At 34.0% G+C, this 20374-nt stretch overlaps 1 protein-coding gene across 2 annotated transcripts in view; it reads left to right on the forward strand.

Moving 5' to 3' along the window:
• The window catches only part of LOC106135376 (serine proteinase stubble), a 138695-nt gene that overhangs the window by 51839 nt on the left and 66482 nt on the right, over positions 1–20374 (forward strand). The gene's annotated exons all lie outside the window — the stretch shown is intronic.

The raw sequence follows: 20374 nt of genomic DNA on the forward strand, positions 1-20374 counted from the left end.
GAGTGTGTTGGATTTGTGGCTTAAGTCGTGAAAGGTCATCACACAATGAGTCTTTTGACAATTATGAGTGTGTTTGACTTTATGAAATGATTGGAATAGTCTTCACACAAAGGAGTCTTCGGACAAATTATGAGTGTGTTAGACTTGAAATAATTTTCAGATGTATAACATGATGTACCTAAATTGTAAATTGGATAAGGATCTTAAGCAATATCGTGATGATAGTATAGTTTTGGTTATTTTATTTTCATTATATATTATATATAGCAGACATATTATATGCTCTGATGTTATGAACATTTAAATATAAGGATAATTTTGGTGGAACAATTTTAAACACAGATGGCCGAACGTAAAATTCATAACTGAAATATGTAATTTAATGTAGTTTGTTTATAATTATTAGGTCATGATGAATTTTTTATAAAATTTGATTATTAACTGATATTAAAATGTTATTAGCGATTTATAAGACTTAGAATTCTGAATTCCAGATTAAGACGTTGTAATTTAATTATGTAATTAATTTGTTTATAAAAAAACATTGACTCAACGAGAGGACTTCGTTGATACAGAATGGCCGACTGTTAGCAATAATTTATTTAATATAGTTTTATATGTTCTTTAGTAAAAAGGTTTAATAAGAATGTATTCCAATATCGATGATTAATAATGTATTTGACAGCCGGTCTTTTTGAATTGACAACGGAATCATTCTGCTGCTTACGTTTGCCTCGTGAGAATCTCTGTCGGTTTGCTGATAAGAAAATAAATGTAATCACATAAATATTTGGTATTATTCTTGCTTACTTCTGAATTAAGCTAATACAACACATCAAAGGGCTTTCTGGGGACTTAATCCGAGACTCATGAAAATATATAAAGAGATAATAGATAATTCCCCAGTGAAAAGACCGCCTGTTCAAGATTATATTTACAAGTTTTCGCGCCATTTGCATTGAACAGAAAGTTATTGGAGTGTTGATTGCGCAGAATAATCGCCGTCTAGTTTGTATGCTCACAAAATATCGAGACCACAGAAGAACGCATGTTTTTGAAATATAAATGGTACGTAAAAATCTTTAACGCGGATGAAAAGTAGTTAACGTCGGCACGTCTGTATTCTTTGCGTAGTGCACACTACAATTTTTTTTTATTTCAAAATTTTCTTTTCTTTTTGTTATGTATGTAAGTGTTGATACATTATTGTCCAGATTACTTACATTACTGAAAAACATATTATGAATTAAGTACTAAAAGTACAGCAAAAAAATAATTATGTGTTTTATCTGTACACTATTTATTTTGCATTAAAGCTGATTAACGTTACAGCAGTCTTCGTTCACTGCAAAATAATGTTTTAACATCTCACTTTGAAAATATATGAGTTGCTCTCTTTTCCTTACACGGAATAATAAAAGCTTTTAAGTTATATGTTACTGAAAACTTCTGTTTTTTGTACAATGGTCAATATCTTTAGAATTTAAGGCTATATTTTTGGGTAGTTAGTCCTATAACCAATCAATGGGAATGACATATCCAGAATTTTTACACTAATCGATCATCAATTAAATAATAACTCTATGAATTTTCTAAGTATAACTCTATGAAATTTCTTGACATGTGTATAGACATTTGACATGACATTGTTTATATTTTTGTCCATGAGTTTCATAAAACTTGTTGATGATATAGTCTGTGCCTATCCCTATGGAAAAAAATGTGGGACTTTATGGTAATTTGTATTTAAATCTGTTGAGAAGTCCTATGGCTCCCCATAGGAATGTCAAATAAAAGAGATTTTTCGTAAAACGCGGGTAGCAATATTCATAAATCAAATTAGAAAAAAAAGAATATGATGTGTACATGAGGAACGGTTAACTATCTGTACATTATTTAATCTGTGCTGAACTCAATCGTTTGTTAACGTTCACTGATTTTATATTTATTATGCCGCGAATTAACTTTGTGTTTCAATTTTATTGAAATTGAATTAATTCCGTATAATTTACATAACAAACTGAACGAAAACTTCAAAGTTAACATTACGAATTGCTGAAATGAGAACCGAAATAGTAAACACAAAATGTTCTGTTTTAGTAAATGATTAAGTTTGATGGAAATGAAGTTTAAAAATAGTGAAAGGTTGTTAGTTCATCGCCTACAAGAAAAATCCCAAGTTCATTAGCCATATCTTTTACTACGTCCATGGAAAATATATGGACTAGACCTATACTAAAGTGCTGGGAACCACACGGCTCTCTCTTTTCTAAACCGAAAAGGAAACAAAACTAAACAGGAAATGCCTTACAGAGGTTCGTGAATAGCCTACTGAGCAGAGTTATACACTACAAACTCATTAGAATACGCTATTTACCCAAGCAGTACATATTCATAAGAAAATAACATTAAACAGAAAATTGTTGTGGATCTAGAGATGCAGGTGGATTTTGTGTGAAATCCCTTAACTCAATATAGACTTTATCTCATTTGAATTGAGTTTTATGACAGAACTTTATTACGAGATTGTAAGATCTAGTTTAGTCGCGAGCGCGAGCAAACAACGCGATGATAGGGTTGACAAAAAAATAATTATTCTTAAATAATTAATAACCAGCTTTTTCCTTCAAATTTAGAGCCATCTAAAAAGCAACGTATTTAAATTTAACGCCATTTAACAGCAAAATCGATGAAATTAGCACAAAAGAATACTATAGTTATTATTGGGATGAAAATACCCCATAGGTACATACATTAGTCACATTATATATCCCTTGCGGGCCAAACAGAGCCAACAGTCTTGAAAAACCGAAAATAATAGAATTGATATTCAAATGGTGGCAGGTTGCTCATTCCCATCGTCTAAGTTAAGAATGCCAAGTTTATAAGCTTATCCCTTAGTCGCCTTTTTCAATAAAATTAATTAAATTGTAATAACAGCATGCATTTTCTCTAAGTGACAACCTTAAGAAGTGTGGCGATGCGTGATAGCAGCAGAACGCGGTCTAATTTAAATGATAACTTGTTATTACTTAAACGGCCGTAGGAAATACATTTCATTTGTAGATCTACGATAATTAAGAGTTATAAATGTAGCGCTTAATCAAAATAGGGTCTAGGACTGCCTGCTTATATTAACTGAAAGATAAAAAAGAGTTATAATAAATTACCATGTATTCACACGTTGTTTTTTTTTAAATGTATGCATGTTTGCATGAATAACTTTTTTTTAGTGGCTAAAAGATGTACATTTCCATACATATCACGTCTAAAATTTTCGCGGGGTAGACGGGGCCAATAGTCTTGAAAAGTCTGAAAGGTCACGTTCAGCTCAGTATGGCTTTATGATGGAATCGAGATTCAAATAGTGACAGGTTGCTAGCCCATTAGGTACCTACAAGAGGAATCCCAAGTTTATAAGCCTACCCCTTAGTGGCTTTTTACGACATCCATTGGAAAGATATGGAGTGCTGGAAATTACACGGCACTGTTGTATATTTTCTTTGATAAGCAGTAGACTCCGAGGTTTGAACTTGATCGGTAGTAAACAGGATTACATTTGTGAAGACAGAAAGAGGTGGTCGTAATTATATGTATGTATGGAATAATGTATATTCTAGTAAGAATATCATCCACTTATTTGTTTAAATAAATTATTATTTATAAATAAAATATATCAAGGATAATCATCCTTGATATATTTTTATTGTTCACCATTTTTAAATCCGAATATAATAACTGACGTGCAATTAAGTAAATAAAGAAAATACTGTTTATCACGATATCGCGCCTGTTTCAACAATTTATTTTTATCACCGATGGAATAACATCCAATCACAATAAAACTGGACAGACAATATGTCGATGTAAAGATGGCTACTCACTATTGTGCCAGTCATAAAAGATAGTGGCTTGCATCTTTGCATTATGGGGACCGCAGACAATCATCTTTTACATACGTACATACATATAATCACGTCCATAACCCTTGCGGGTTAGACAGAGCCAACAGTCGTAAAACGTTTAGCTGTTTGGCTTAATGATAGAATTGAGATTCAAATAGTGACAGGTTGCTAGTCTGACGCCTAAAAGAAGATTCCCAAGTTTATAAGCCTATCCTTTAGTGTCTTTTACGACATCCATGGGAAAGAGATGGAATGGTCCTATTATTTAACCACACGGCACAATCATCTTTTCACGTCGAAAAATTGTAGCCTTCTTTGCAATTGTTGTGATTAAACTGATAGTATCCATTAAAACCTCTTTTGTTCTATATGGGTAATTAACTTGAAATTCTTCTTTAAGGCGATGGGCCAGCAACCTCTGAATTTCAATATCCAGCTTAAAGTGGCCACTCAGTCTTTTCGAGACGTGGGCTCTGTCAACCTTGTAAGAAATAAAATATGATAAAATTGTTTGTATGTATTTCATTTTATTATACGCATATGTAAATGAACGCCAAGCAAATTACCAAAACTTACCAAAGACCAGACAATTTTGTGTGAAAGTTTTAATTATACTTAAAATTAACATGAATTCTTCATGGAACAGTCGCCAAATCCAAAGCGTTATTTTTAGATCAATTATCACCCTCTCTTTGCGCATTTAAACCCTCAACTATAGTGCTTTTGGGCCTAGGGTCCGCTTTCCACAATTATCTTTCCGTTTAGTCCGGTCTGGTATTATTATTATGGTATAGTCTATTTAGGGTCAGGTCAAAAGTACCCGAAACCGCCGAGCTTGCATGAAGAGAGTTATGAATGTGGATGAAGCGAAGGAAGTATGCAGATATCGTGGCAAGTGGAAAGAGGTAGTCTCTGCCTACCCCTCCGGGAAAGAGGCGTGATTTTATGTATGTATGTATGTAGTCCGGTCTGCGGCGTTTTCAGTTTTCAGACCATTGGCACGCATATCAATTTTAACGACCAAGATCTATGGTCACTCATTACGTTAAATTAACTCCACAACTAAGTCTATAAGTTATAGACCTACCTTATGTATAGCGACCCTTATACCCCCAATCGAGTCAATGGCTGGCTCACTCAATGTCAGGTTTAGTGGCCGGGCGGGGATCCTCCAACCGATCCAATTATAGTCCACGACTTGACTTGTTGACAGATATATATTGGCTTCTTGGATTTTGGATACTGAAAGTACATACGTACATTTATCATGTACATACATATATACATATGGTCACGTCTATATCCCTTGTGGGGTAGACAGAGCCAACAGTCTAGAAAAGACTGAATGGCCACGTTCATCTATTTGGCCTAATGATAGAATTGAGATTCAAATAGTGACAGGTTGCTAGCCCATCGCCTAAAAAAGAATTCCAAGTTTGTAAGCCCATCCCTTAGTCGCCTTTTACGACATCCATGGGAAAGAGATGGAGTGGTCCTATTCTTTTTTGGATTGGTCCCGGGAACCACATGACAATATAATCATGTCTGTATTTTTAACGAGGTAGACAGAGCCAGGAGCATCGCAAAGGTTGCAAGGCCACGTTCAGCTGTTTTGCTTAATGATGGAGTTGAGATTCAAATAGTGACGGGTTGCTCGCTAATTCATTTCTTTTTTTAAATGTATTTAATATAATTTGTAATTGAAACTCAGAATGTTATCTAATTTCGGTAAGTTTATTGTTGTTAATGTTAACAATTTTACTTGAATTTTTGCCATTGTTATTGTAATAAATGAAAGATAAGGAATCGTCATTATAATTCGCCTAATGTAGGTGGTCTTCCTCTGACCTGTAATCTCGATAGAATGAATAGCTAGCTTTGTTTCGAGCATAGATGTAAATCTAGTTAGATATCGTAATCATTTCGTAAAGTTCATCATATGATGAACTTTACGAAATGGTATAAAAAATCAACGGTGTCAAGATTGTTCTGCTTGCGCAAAAAACTATACGATTTTCGTCATTTTTTGTCGATTTATATATACAGATAATATTTATATGTAAATAGTATGTATATGCTTATTTATCAACTCGGTATATTTTCTACCTAATTTAGGAAGATGTTGCTACCTTTAATCCTTTTATGTAGTTTGAATTCGTCAGAGCGTAATCAATCTGTTCGATAGAAATGCTTTATTTACAGACGACATTGTTATTTCTTCTTAATAAGATATTCCTAAATACTTTTGGCCACTGTATTGTGGTTATTTAGAATGAACTTTTATTATAATTTATTTATACCAGTTCTAACTATATCTATGTCTATGTAATCTTTGTGTCTATACTGGTCTGTAGATTTAGTGGTATTGAACTGCGAAATAATGGTAATAAATAACCTCCACCGGTCCCAGTTCAACTCTATCTGTAGGATTCGTTGATTTATATGTGAGAGGTTTGGAGTTGGGAAGGTACCTAATTAATTTTGGGTCGTCGGGTTACCGCTCATTGCAATAAATAGAAGGTACAAATAATGACATATGATAGGAATATGCCGTGTGCGGTTCATAGGACCACTCCATATGTTTCCAGTGAATGTTGTAAAAGGCGACTAAGGGATAACCTTATAAATTTGGGATTCCTCTTGTCGGCGATGAACTAGCAACCTTTCACTATTTGAAGCTCAATTCCATCATAAAGCCATGCAGATGAGAGACTGTTGGCTCTGCCTACCTGTCAAGGGATTTAACCGTGACTAAATGTATGTATGTATATATAAGAGGAATGTTTAAGAAAAGCCTTCATTTTAATGATGTTTGTGAACACAAAAGTGGATTATTTTTATCATGTTGAGTAACTGAGCAAAAAGTGAATTTTGGTTAAATTATTAATATAAAAATCAAATGTCGTTATTGCGATACTACCCTTAGTATCGCAATAACGACACTTGATTGTCAGTCAGTCTCTACTGATTAACAAACAACGCATAGTCGAAACTACCGGCCGTGAGACGCTGAAGAGGCAAGAGAATGAGATATGGAGAATATAGAAAGGATATCTCAAAGTTTCCACAGGTTACACATAAAAGTTAAGTTAAATAAAAGCATTGTACGTACATAAAAAAATCGGGTTAGTAGTCGATTTGCACGAAAATTATTCGCACGATCGTGCGAATCGTCCCCTTCAAGAATTAGTAGTATGCGATTCGCACATACCTACATTTAATCGAAAAGTTTTAAGAAAAAGTACAGTAATGTACAATTTACTAGAATATTAATATTAAAATTAATGAAAACTTATATGAACACCATAAACAGGATTATCCTCTTTATGGTGTTTATATAAGTTTTCATTAATTTTAATATTAATATTCTACCTCCATATACACCATAAAAAGGATTATCCTCTTTATGGTGGTCATATACCGTCGATGTCGTGTCGATTTGCACGATCGTGCGAATAATTTTCGTGCAAATCGACTACTAACCCAAAAAATCGAGAGTTTTCATTTGACGTGACAAGAAATGACTTAATAAATACCATATAGTTAAAGTTTCTCCATTATTTCCTAACGGCAAGCGTCTGTTGATTATGTGAATTTATACATCGTGAAAACATGTGATTGAGCCATAAACCTTTTACATTATAGTCTTAATAAGTGTAATAACATTAAGAACTAATTGCGGCCTTGTCACCTGAGCCTAGAAAATATCATAATTATCTTTATTAGGTTCGCTGCTAAGGACATATTTGTTTAATAATTTATATTAAGTAGATATACATGTGATAGTAAGTGCCGTGTGGCACTAATAAAAAAAAGAATAGGACCAATCAATCTCGTTCCCATGGAGCTTGTAAAAGGCGACTAATGGAAATGCTTCTTGGCAATTTGTCACTATTTTAATTTGAATTTCTGATAATGTATTTATGACCACTTAGAAAGCTACAATATGTATCAGGTCTATGGGTAATAAAACTTTGCGAAAATCAATTTACTTCATTAAAGGACTTTGAAATAGATTCCTTTGAGTGTCGTCATTAATTTCTAATAATACCTTAGTCATCTACAGAAGGTTACAATAATTAAGAAACTATTTCATTAGTAAAACCCGTAAGGTAGATGTGCCTCGTAGATCGAATGGTTAAGTTACCCGAATCAAAAAGGGTGATGAACACATAAAAACCTCACCCAGGAGGAGTTAAAGTACATTAGTTTTATTGCTAACCGACTCTCGATGCTAAAGGGTAGAAATCGCGAGGAAAACTGCATATTCAGGTAATTAAATGCATACATACATACATACGGTCACGTCTACATCCCTTGCGGGGTAGCCAGAGCCAACAGTTTTAAATGGCCACGTTCAGCTATTTGGCTAAATGATATATTTAAGATTCAAATAGTGACAGGTTGCTAGCCCATCGCCTAAAAGAAGAATCCCAAGTTTGTAAGCCTATCGCTTAGTCGCCTTTTACGATATCCATGGGCAAGAGATGGAGTGGTCCTATTTTTTTATGTATTTGTGCCGGGAACCACACGGCAAAGTACGGCACAGCACAGTAACTAAATGCGAAGGAATTAATCAGTATGGGTCAGATTTCCCTGCATGTCAGGACAGACGGGCGTCGGTTCATGTAACTTCCTGACTTACCCACTCCTGGACCGAAGTCATACTACAATCGGTACAATACTTTCGTCTCATCCCATCACTATTCATTAGTAATTATACGCATATGCGCCATATTAAGAAAAACCTCTCTCGCTTTAAGAGAGGTAATTAAATCATTTGAGCCTTATCAAAGTCGCATTTCTCAATCATTACTTGTACCCATATATGGCACTAATCAACTCATCCAAACTGGTTTAGTGGAAAACATTTTCCCGTGCCTTTTTTAGGCGTAAAATCACCAGCATACTACGCACAAATCATACATCTTTATTAATTACGGAGCAGACAAAGTCAAAAGACTCGAATGTCCCGTTCTGCCGGATAGCAACCAGCGTATTCATTTAATTTAATCAAACCAGTACATCATAAATTAAAAGGGATGATGTGCCGAGAAACAAAATGATTTTTTATTTATATTAAATTACTGAATTTTCAATAATAGGTATAACCTTTTGAAAAATACTAGAATTAATAACATGTCCAGTTCTTTATCAAAATTCAATCGTCTAAGTATACGAGTATAATAGCCTAATCATAATATGCCAACTTAATAATTCCAATCTCTCTAATTGACCGACAACATAATCTTGACTAACAACTTATGATAGATCTTCAAGTATTAATAGCATCAATAATATTTCAATGAATTACTTCGTGATTTCCACCACACTCTTTTCACATAACAAGCTGCCCGCGGTACATATATGGTTAGGATCGTTAGAAATGTATGTTTTATCATCTGACCTATATGATGCTGAACCAGTTTTTCCACAGCAATTTTATATTTTGTCCCACAGTTTGAAATAGCGCGAAATCTTGTTCCGTCAGAAGATTGCTTTGGTATCAAATTTCGTGTGACAATTTTAGTTTTGCCGCTTCCAAAAATGGTGTTATAAGTTTGTTTATAGGAAGAATATTATTATATAAAAAAATAAAAAATATATAAAGATGAGTTTAACTTGGCGTAGAAAATGTATCTTAAGTATAAGTAAAACGATAACTATACTAATATTATAAAGCTGAAGAGTTTGTTTGTTTGAACGCGCTAATCTTTATTATTATATATAATTCTTGTTGTGTTGGATAGACCCTTTATCGAGGAAGGCTTAAGGATATATTACATTACGCTGCAACTATTAGGAGCGAAGAAATAATGGAAAATTAAAGAAAAAACGGGGAAAATTATTCACCCTTGATTCTCAATCCCCAGGCTTCAATGATGCCCAAAATAACTATTCCACGCGGACGGAGTCGCGGGCACAGCTAGTATATTATAAAACGTAAAACTTTGAAAGCCGTTACCAATGTAAACTTCACGAGAGTTAATCGGTCTCGCTGCTTGAGACAACCGATTAGCGGAATAATATCGATCGTTGTTAGCAATTGTCGACTGTCAGCACATCACTAGTGAAAGCTGAAGCACATCCACGCCTGTCAATCACTATGAGAAATTGCGCGAATTTTCCCGTCGGTACATATGTCGAACTTTAAGATATGACTGTTTCACTGATGTCTGTGTAATATTTCATCTGGGATTAGACAAAGGCTGACTTGTCCCTGGTGAATGTGTTTTAATATAAAAATAATGTTATTCCCTTCAAAAATATTTCTTTTTTTATCTATTAATAAATATTTTGTAAATATTGTCTTATATTCTAAAGTAAAAATTATTACAGGTTAAAGAATAGTTATTTATTTACTTATTTTAACTTTATGCACGTAAAATGTACACTAGATAGACTTAATGCCACAAGGCAAACTCAATATTATTTTTAAAAGATTTTTAATTTGAAAGTTTTTAAATTGTTGAATTTTACTAATATTTTATTTCAAAACAATGTAGTAATGGAAATATTTCATGAGCGAGGTAAGTAATAAAAAAAATTAAGTATTTACTTATGTACTCTAGTTTCGATAGATAATTATCGATATCGCCATTAATAAATTAATGAAATCACTATAAACAAACCTTCGAACCGCTTATCTATGAATACATACGCTAAAATACATTCCTTTTCCAACAAATGTATTAAAAAGTTGTTCCACTGCGGTATATGTGGCATGAATTGTAAAGCAGGAAAATCCGCTCGCGCGTTCGTTGCAACGCGATTGTTAAATTAGAACTTCAGTGTGACACGGCCTTTGTGACTCAGTCGCAATTTGCACCAGATTGAAAATTCTTTTAACCCCACAAAGTAGCTGGGTTGCAGTAAAAAGCTTAACATTTTGACATATTTGTTTCTCAATTTTTTAAAGACTGAAAAAAGGAAATTTCCATGATAAAGCATACATATGATAAGACATATAATCACGTCTATATCTCTTGCGGGGTATACAGAGCCAACAGTCCTGAAAAGACTGATAGGCCACGTTCAGCTGTTTGGCTTTATGATGGAATTGAGATTCAAATAGTGACAGGTTGCTAGCCCATCGCCTAAAAGAAGAATCCCAAGTTTATAAGCCTATCCCTTAGTCGCCTTTTACGACATTCATGGCACTCGTCGTTTACAAATTATACTAAAGGTATATTTTTGTTATTTTCTTCGGGACCAGTCACACAGATTGAGTTAGCCCCAAAATAAGTTCGAGACTTGTATTATGGGATACTAAAATTGTGGCACATCCATTTGATGTAGAAGGATCTTACGAAATTCCCAAATGGATATAGCTCCCAAATTGAAGAGTTATCCGCAGACACGCACACAGTTAGTCATTCCGTTTTGCAATAGGATATTGCTGCAAGCAAAGAGAATGTCATCGAGGTAGACCCAGCTTTTGAGTCACATCACGCATGTGTGAATCAACGAATTTTTAATAAACAGTTTTGAAATGCGATGTTTGTTGTTGACTTATGAAAGTGGTTTGTGTGAAGTGCTAAACATCGCATTCAAGTCGTAAACATCATGGTTCTAAATCGAATCAAAAATTGAGTATATTTTGCAGTGATGTAATGTTGACGTACAAAGATAATCTCTAAAACTCTTTTGTCGGACTCCTGTTAAAGAAAACTTAAGAATAAATCTACAAATACGCCTAAATATAAAACTAACACTTATCAAATCAAATCCTTCTTATAAAATACATATAAACACACAATAGTAAGATATCTGCCATCATATAATGAAATGTTTCATGAACATACTGTACTGTAATAATTATCTCAAAACATTGTTTATTAAAATAAACGTTCCGAGTTTCTAATAGCGACCTTAAATGCTTTCTAAGTAGCATTTACGTAATTCAATAACATTACTTTCATTCGGATCAAACAGATTGAAACGAAAATGGCGGAACTAAAGGTTTGGTCGTGTGGATATAGGCAACTAACATCTAATTTAACATAGGATGCTTGAACGCTTCCGATTTCTCACTTTGTTTTCGAACGAAAGTATATTTTCACTTAATGTGGTTGCAATTAAGTCTAGAAAGATTTATGTAACGCACGACAGGCGAAGCATTCCGAATCGTTGTAGTGGACATCCGAGATTATTTATCATCGGCATCGGAATTCGGATTGGATTCCTGGTTTCGGCCAATTATGATGAGATTCGGTTGATAAAATCTATCGAACATTTCCTTGAATTCCGCACTTACTTTGTATTGTTAAATTATTTCCTTGCAACATTGTTGTTTTCATCTTAAATACTGAAGTTTTCAACAAACTGTTCGATATTTAATTTGAATAGCTTTATCAAAACAATAACAATTAAGTATTGTAAAAATAAATACAATTTTGCCGCTATAAATTGTAAGATTAAATGTCAACGGTAAATTTCTAAAATTTTAAACTCATGCATTTTTTTCTTATTATAAAGTAGAATATAAGAAGATTAAAGTTAGAGATCTAGATTGGAAATTCTTAGAAGCAAACTTCAATAATAACAATTTTACAGCTCTGTACGTGAGCTGTATGTAGTAAGATCGTTTTTCTATTACCGGCTATCTCTTTGCTTCCTAACATCAAGAGCGCAGATTGATTCTCAATGATTTGCACGCATGTTAAGATTGTCACCTGAGATTTCTCACTGATTCTGTAAAACTAGATGATCTAAGAGCATGTGTGGAAGAATTTTTGAAATATTGCAGTGCTATGTTTACAAGATGAGCTTTAAAACCGGGCCACAAAGATCTGACAAAGTGGACAGAAATGTGATGGAAAATGGACCCCAAGCTTTGAAGCACGAGAGAGAACACTGAAAGATGAAGAAAGAGAGAGTTTACTGGTACCAAGAAAATTTTTTTTTTGTATTTGGTTTGTATTTTTTTTTTGGTTTTGGTTTGAATAAATGCTGCTCTTCTGGTTAATAAAGTGAGTGTTTACTTAGGGTTAATGTATTTATGGTGGGACCATGATCTATGTTGCCTTTGTCTTCTATTAACTGAATCAAATAGGTCATACATCATTTCCTGATTTTCCCACATATGGACCAGTTCCAGGTTATTGACATCTTTGTCTTCAACCTAACTAGTGGCTAGCTTTTTCCCAGCTGCTCTTTTAAGGCTGCCTTCGTTAACTCGAGAGCTCCACATAAATGAACTCCACAGAGCACTAAACGGCAGCATAGACGCGGGCTTGTCGCAATTTTTTTCATCATTCTGTGGTGAAGCCCGTTTGGATTTTCGTGTGGGTTTGATATTTTCTAAGTCTATATTATTATTTTTTTTTAACTCGCAGGTTCTGAAGACTCTCGCCACTTAGAGTTTATCCATTAACTAGTCTTGGAAAAGTTTTAAACACAAATATTAAATTTCGCCAACGTTTTATTTTCGAAACTTAAAACGAATTTCTATATACATACATATGTATGTTATTGAGTATGTCTTTCTTATTCCTCTCTTGGTACCTAAATATGTCTTTCGTTTTAGTTCATTCAGACTCCTCAAAAGTAACCTGAACACGATCATCATCAATCAATTTTATAAATTAATGAATTACTTATATTGATTGAATTTGAAATTTTAATTTGAACTTACTATTGAGCAACATATGTATAAGGCAACAATTTTATATTTTACTTCGTCATAAAGGGTTTCATTGCATTTAAACTTTCACTATAAATGCGTCTCCATCATCGTGTTGCTCAAGACTTAAAAATCCAATCACAAGATGTCGTTCAGAGGGAATTTTCAATAAAAATTCCTTGGCAATGAATATTTATCTCCGATGTCACCCAGGGGGAGGGGAGGGGTAAAGACTCTCTCCCAATAAAAGATTCTATTGACAGATAGATCAGTTTACGATGTATATACGAAAGGCCATAAGATAAGCGGGAACGTCTCTTATAAAATGTTTGATTGCATTAGAGTGCAGTATGTAAAGATAAATCCGAATGAAATAGTTTGGAAATAAATTTGTGTAAGTAACACTTATTAGGTATTTATTTATTATAATTGTTTTGATTATATATTATATACCTTCTTCTTAATAATTTTGCGTCCAACTCTGGGAGACTGTGTACTGTGTGTGTGTGTGTGTGTGTGTGTATTTTTTGTGTTAGTAAATGACTTCGTTGACAAAGTAATGTGAACAATAAAATTACTTATATGATAATAAAGTCGGATAGATGGTACCTTAAACTTGGATTTAACATCTTTTGAATATTTTTATTTTCTTTACTACTAATTAAAATTAAAGAAGACAGGTATAGAAGGAAACAATATCTCTATAAGGGGCCACGCTGATTATTTATGATTTTTATATTTCATATTCCACCAGTCATTCCTTCACAGTATCTACTTCATTGTCACATTAAATCATCACTTCTTATTTCAAATGTATTTTTTTTAGCTGACGCTACAATGACTAATCGCTCACTTGTTTCGTGGCCCCAAATTTAAGTGTCCATGAATCTTGTTACAAAACGGGAAAACGTATGGATAATGCTTTCGTCGCTCGTAAACGTATCTCCGCACTCGGGTGACGAAATTGTATGTTACTTTCACCTTTAATCATGCGTCTGAGTTGAAGTTGGTATTAAATCCAAGTAGATTGATTAAGGGCTGTTTAAAATGCATAACCTTAATCTTTGTCGTAGTTAAGATGTTGATAGTTCTCATTATAGACAAGTATTATTTCAACCGACTGGATTTCGACTGTAATATACCATTAAAAGTCTTAACAATTGATGAGTATAGTCATATTTTTCTATGCTGAGCAGGTGAATTGGAACCCACATTTAATATTACCTCATAGATTTGTATTTTATATTCCATCTTGCAAGAAGCCACAATGATATTTGTCGTTTTCAAATTTCAATAAGATTTCGATAATCTTTTTTATTCGTTACCAAAAGCAATTTGTTTAATTTCTTAAATAGACTTCACTATAACACAATAAGAATTATTTAAAGATAAGTTTTCTTTGTATATTAGCGATAGCCAGATAATTCGGTTTGTATATATATTAATTAAATTTTATTGTTGTATCATTTTGTTTTGTTTAATGGCCCTTTTTTCTCTTTCGATATATTTTGGTCCAAGGCCGCAATATTTATTTTATCTTTCAATCGGCATAATGTTCAGAAATTCATATCATCATGAAGCTATTTATATTGAGAGAAAACAACATTTTAAGGGCTTATTGTTTAGGGATCAAAGGGGCCTTGGAAGTTTGTTTGAAGTTACGCAAAAGGGAGTTCAAGTGTGACTTTTGGTATATATGCCCTTATTACCATAATAAAGGGAAAAGGACGAAACAATGTTCAAACGATTGCTTTCTTTGCTGTTTTTAAGGTTATATAAATTTTATTCGGGTTTCTGAATAAATTTTAGAAATGAACACTGCGAAATATGGTAGTAGGCCTGCTCCTTCTACTAATAATATTAAAAAAAAACCGTTTCTTTATTGTTCTGACCAGATCTGACCCATAAGAATCACGCCTCATTCCCGGAGGGGTAGGCAGAGACTATATCTTTCCACTTGCCATGACTGCTTCTTTCGCTTCATCCACATTTATAACTCTCTTCGTGTAAGCTCGCAAAATCTTGACCAAAAGTCAAACCTATAGTCTCCGGTATCACATCTTTATTCCTACAGAGCAAAAAGTCTCGCGAAGTCTAAATGACCACGCTCATAATGCAATTGAAATTCAAATAGTGAGATTGCTTGCCTATCGCCCCAAAGAGGAATCTCAAAATTAGCATGTCCTTTAGTAACTACATAAACATTTGTATTGAATTTTCGAAAGGATTCAGCTTTTAATTCGAATTTAGTGTAAATTCTGTAATTGTTTTTTTAATAGTTTACCAAACGGTTTTAGCTTTCAAACCAGCTATTGTTATCAAAGTTAGGTATTAAATAATTTACGATGGTAACAGCACAGTTGTTAGAGTTTATGAGGCTAGCTCTTTGTTATCGCGACTTGGACGTAAGCACGACCCATTTTACGGCTTCGGAACTGGGACAGAATATATAGTATTAAACAAAAAATGTCTTCCTCCTGGCTTTAGTCCCGGTTGCATCCTCACCTTTCTGGAGAGAAGCCCGGGGTTGCCATTGACCATGGATCCTAAATTGGGTGAGTAAAGTTTTTACACGAAGCGACGCCCATCTGACCTCCGCAACCTTTACAGGGATCCCTAACCCGTATTGAATCCATGGTAACACATCCAGTTGCCAGAATGTGCAAGTTTCTTCACGATGTAATCCCGCAAGGGATAACAGACGTGATTAGTATGTATGTATGAATGAAATAGGTCATATGCAGCAATGTTTTGGTTAACTTGAATATTTTAGCGCAAAATAAAGTTGTTTTGGGAAAACCCGTGATACTACCGGGATTCCACGGGCTCTTTCCGGTCATAAAGTTCCCTCCCCAGGGAACTTACCCGCATTAGCAACTTCCATAATAGGTTCACGTAAAAAATTCAATGAATTTACACGGGTTTCATATTAACTTGAACGGTTAATATATTATTCTTACAATTTATATGGGTAAAATATTACACAAGATAAAAGGAATTAATAGATTCTAAAATTGGAATTTCTTTTTAAGGTGTAGGCTAAGGACTTGTCACTATTTGAATCTCAATTGCAACATTTGACAATCCAGCACCTTTTTTTATCACGCGAAAATTTATCGCCGTCCCGTTTCACGTGATAATAAAAAGTGAAACAGCGATAGTGTTTCGCGCGATGAAAATGGCGTCGCGTGTGCATTGCTACGGAGGGAGCTGAACGTGGTCTTCCAGTCTATTCGAGACTATTAGCTCTGTCTACCCCGCAAGGGATTAGGACTAGACGTATGTATTGATATTGCACAACAGGCTCTGACTCAGTGGGACGTTTTTCGCTTTTGTAGTGTTTAGCATAGATTTCAAGTGATTACGTACGTACTTTATACAAAGTGTATTTCCTCATATTAATATTGGTATTTAGATATTTTTTTGAAATATTTGGTTCAATATGTGAAGTTACAAAGTCGATGCGGGCTTATTATCCGAGCCATATTTGTAAAGATAACACTAAAATTGCATTCCCTTTAGGCCGTGCGTTAGTAATCAAACGAAAATACAAAACTCAGAAAAGATTCATGCTTTTTTATTCTAAGATCTTTAAGTAAGATCTTTGTATACATACATAATAATATAATCACGTCTTACGGGGTAGATAGAGCCAACAATCTCGAAAAGACAGGAAGGCCACGTTTAGCTGTATGGATGAAAATGATATTTGATTGATAACCCAACGCTTAATAGATGAAACCTTAGTTTATAAGCCTTGATTGACCTTGTTATGTTTTCGCTACCAGATAGGCATTGAAGCCCATTCCCTTAGTTGCCTTCTACGACATCTATGGAAAAGAGATAGAGTGGTCTTATTCTGAAGTGTCGGAACAACTTTTTTAGTAAGAAAACCTATTTAAAATAAGATACACATATTGGAGAAACTTTTATTAGCTATATTGACACTAAGTCCTCTTTACACAAGCCGGAGCTGATGGCGGTCCTATCAAAACACGAATAAAGTCAACAGCAGATGAACTCTAAGAAATCATAATATTATTGAGAATAACCATGCTTACAGGACGAATAGACTGAACTGAATATACAAAAAAATTATACCTTTATCAATGTTTACACAAATGTTTGTGAGAAACAATTTACTTCTGCCATTAAATTCTGTTGCGTCCTCCCTAGAATGGACCCCAGGGTTCATCTTTGATCATATCAGCATGCTTCTGGTGTCAGCAACGCCTGAATCTAGATTTCTTATAACGCAGGTATACTTTTAATTATTATTTAAACCGTCTTTATTCACACTGTCGTGTAGTTCCTGGAACCAATATAAAAAAGAATAGGACCACTCTGTCTCATTTTCCGTGGATGTCGTAAGAGGCGACTAAGGGATAGGCTTATAAACTTGGGATTCTTATTGTGGCTAGCAACCTGTCACTATTTGAATCTCAATTCTATCATAAAGCTAACAGCTGAAAGTGGCCTTTCAGTCTCTTCGGGACGGTTGGCTCTACTTACCCCGCAAGGGGTATAGACGTGATTATAAATATGTATTTTATTCACATGTTCAAATTGCAACATTCCCAGAAAGTGCGCAGTTATTCATTGGGAGTTTAAAACATTCATGGATGTTACAGTACGATAGTTCCTTATTCAGGAACATAACGTGCCATGAAAATTTAAGCGCTATATTTACGTGCGGAATTCGTAGCCGGCTTTATACAACTGAAATATTTCTATATTTCTCTTAGTTCCTCTGTGTAATATATTTTCAGCTTGTTTAATGTAGTTTTGGTCGTTATATTATGACTTATTAAAGGTTTAATAGATAAAACATAAAAAAGTTACGTCAAAAATATAGCCAATGATATAGGGCATCGTAAATATTTCGAAAAATACAAATTACAATTTTTTTAATTTTTAATTTTTTAATTAATTGTTTTTATTAATTTTTTTGATTGGGATTTGACTATTGTAAGATAAATAGCCAAATAGCTGAACGTGGCCATTCAGTCTTTTCAAGACTGTTGGCTCTGTCTACCCCGCAAGTGATATAGACGTGACCATATGTATGTGTGTAAGATAAATAGTTAAATATGTTTCGAAAACAACAAAAGTTTGTCACCCCATATTCTCGTACAAAAATTCAGATAGGTACATTCAATGTAGCATCCGAATTTCGAGTGACCGTCTTTTGAAACTTACACACGAATGCACGAAGTCATACTCAATAGCTATAACAAAATTTAACTAATATAGGTACAGTCAACATCACAAGATACTCTGCATGGGCATCTAAGATGCGGTAACAGTGGCGAATTTTGCTGTAAATTTGGTTAGGTTAATATGCTGTTGGCTGTAAAAGGAGACAGGTTATTAACGTAACTGTCGCGAACGCGAATCGTGGGCGTCTAATGTTGAACTGATAGATGAATCCAATTTGCGCTGAACTCAGTATACCTACCCACAGCTTTCCTTCTAATGGAAGCCATTCCTCTTGTTCGTAATCGATAGCTTTGTCTTCTGAGAGGGTTTGATGTGTAACACTAGAAATGTATTGATAGAAACACTTATAAATATAAAGACAACTTAAATAATTTACATACATACATATAACCACGTCTATTTCCCTTGTGGGGTAGACAAAGCGAACAGTCTTGAAAGACTGAAAAGCCACGTTCAGCTTTTTGAAAGAATTGAGATAAAAATAGTGACAGGTTGCTAGCCTATCGCTTAAAAGAAGAATCTCAAGTTTACAACCCTATCTCTTAGTCGCCTTTTACGACATCAATGAGATCGAGATGCAGTGATCCTGTTCTGCGTTTTATTTTTTTAGCTTAAAAAGCCTATTTAAAATAGTCTATTTATTTCAAGGTTTTTTTTATCTATTCTCAGAGATTGTTTCAGACTTATATTGTTTTCATACTTTGGTCATCATCTACATATATTGTTAAAGCTGAATTTCATGTTCACTTAAACCAAGGCAATGGAGAAATTCACACTTAAAATTGCTAAAATGGCTACGTTTTGTGGCTTAAATATTACAATATAATAATTTATTAACTTGAAGCGAGATTCCATAAAATATGAGTCTGCGACAAAGTTGAGGTTAAGTAAACTATTAAATTGTAACTTTGACTTACCTTGGATAAGTATTAAGAGTGTCAGTTATCTTTAATGTATAAAGTTCACCGAGAAATTGCACTGTAAATTTCCATAATACTATTTAAGTATGAAACTCTAAAGATTATTCAGAAGTTTGAATAGTGCTCGCTCTTTTGGAATTACAATTAGTTATTTCAATTCAGATTGTTGCTTTTGTTTCATTTATTCTCATTAAGGTTTGTGGAAATGATGACACGTACATACATACATGTAATCACGTCAATATCCCTTGTGGAGTAGACAGAGCCAACGGTCTTGAAAAGACTGAAAGGCAACGTACAGCTGAACTGTGCAATGGTACATATGATCACGTCTATATCCCTTGCGGGGTAGACAGAGCCAACAGTATTAAAAAGACTAATAGGCCACGTTCATTAATTGGCTTAATTATAGAATTGTGATTTAAAAAAGTATCAGGTTGCTAGCTTGTCGACTAAAAGAAGAATACATACATACATATGGTCACGTCTATATCCCTTGCGGGGTTGACAGAGCCAATAGTATTAAAAAGACTGAATGGCCACGCTCAGCTATTTGGCTTAATGATAGAATTGAGATTCAAATAGTGACAGGTTGGTAACCCATCGCCTAAAAAAGAATCCCAAGTTAGTAAGCCTATGCCTTAGTCGCCTTTTGCGACATCCATGGGAAAGAGATGGAGTGGTCCTATTCTTTTTTGTATTGG

The sequence above is a fragment of the Amyelois transitella genome, chromosome 8, assembly GCF_032362555.1.
Source record: "Amyelois transitella isolate CPQ chromosome 8, ilAmyTran1.1, whole genome shotgun sequence".
Lineage (NCBI taxonomy): Eukaryota > Metazoa > Arthropoda > Insecta > Lepidoptera > Pyralidae > Amyelois > Amyelois transitella.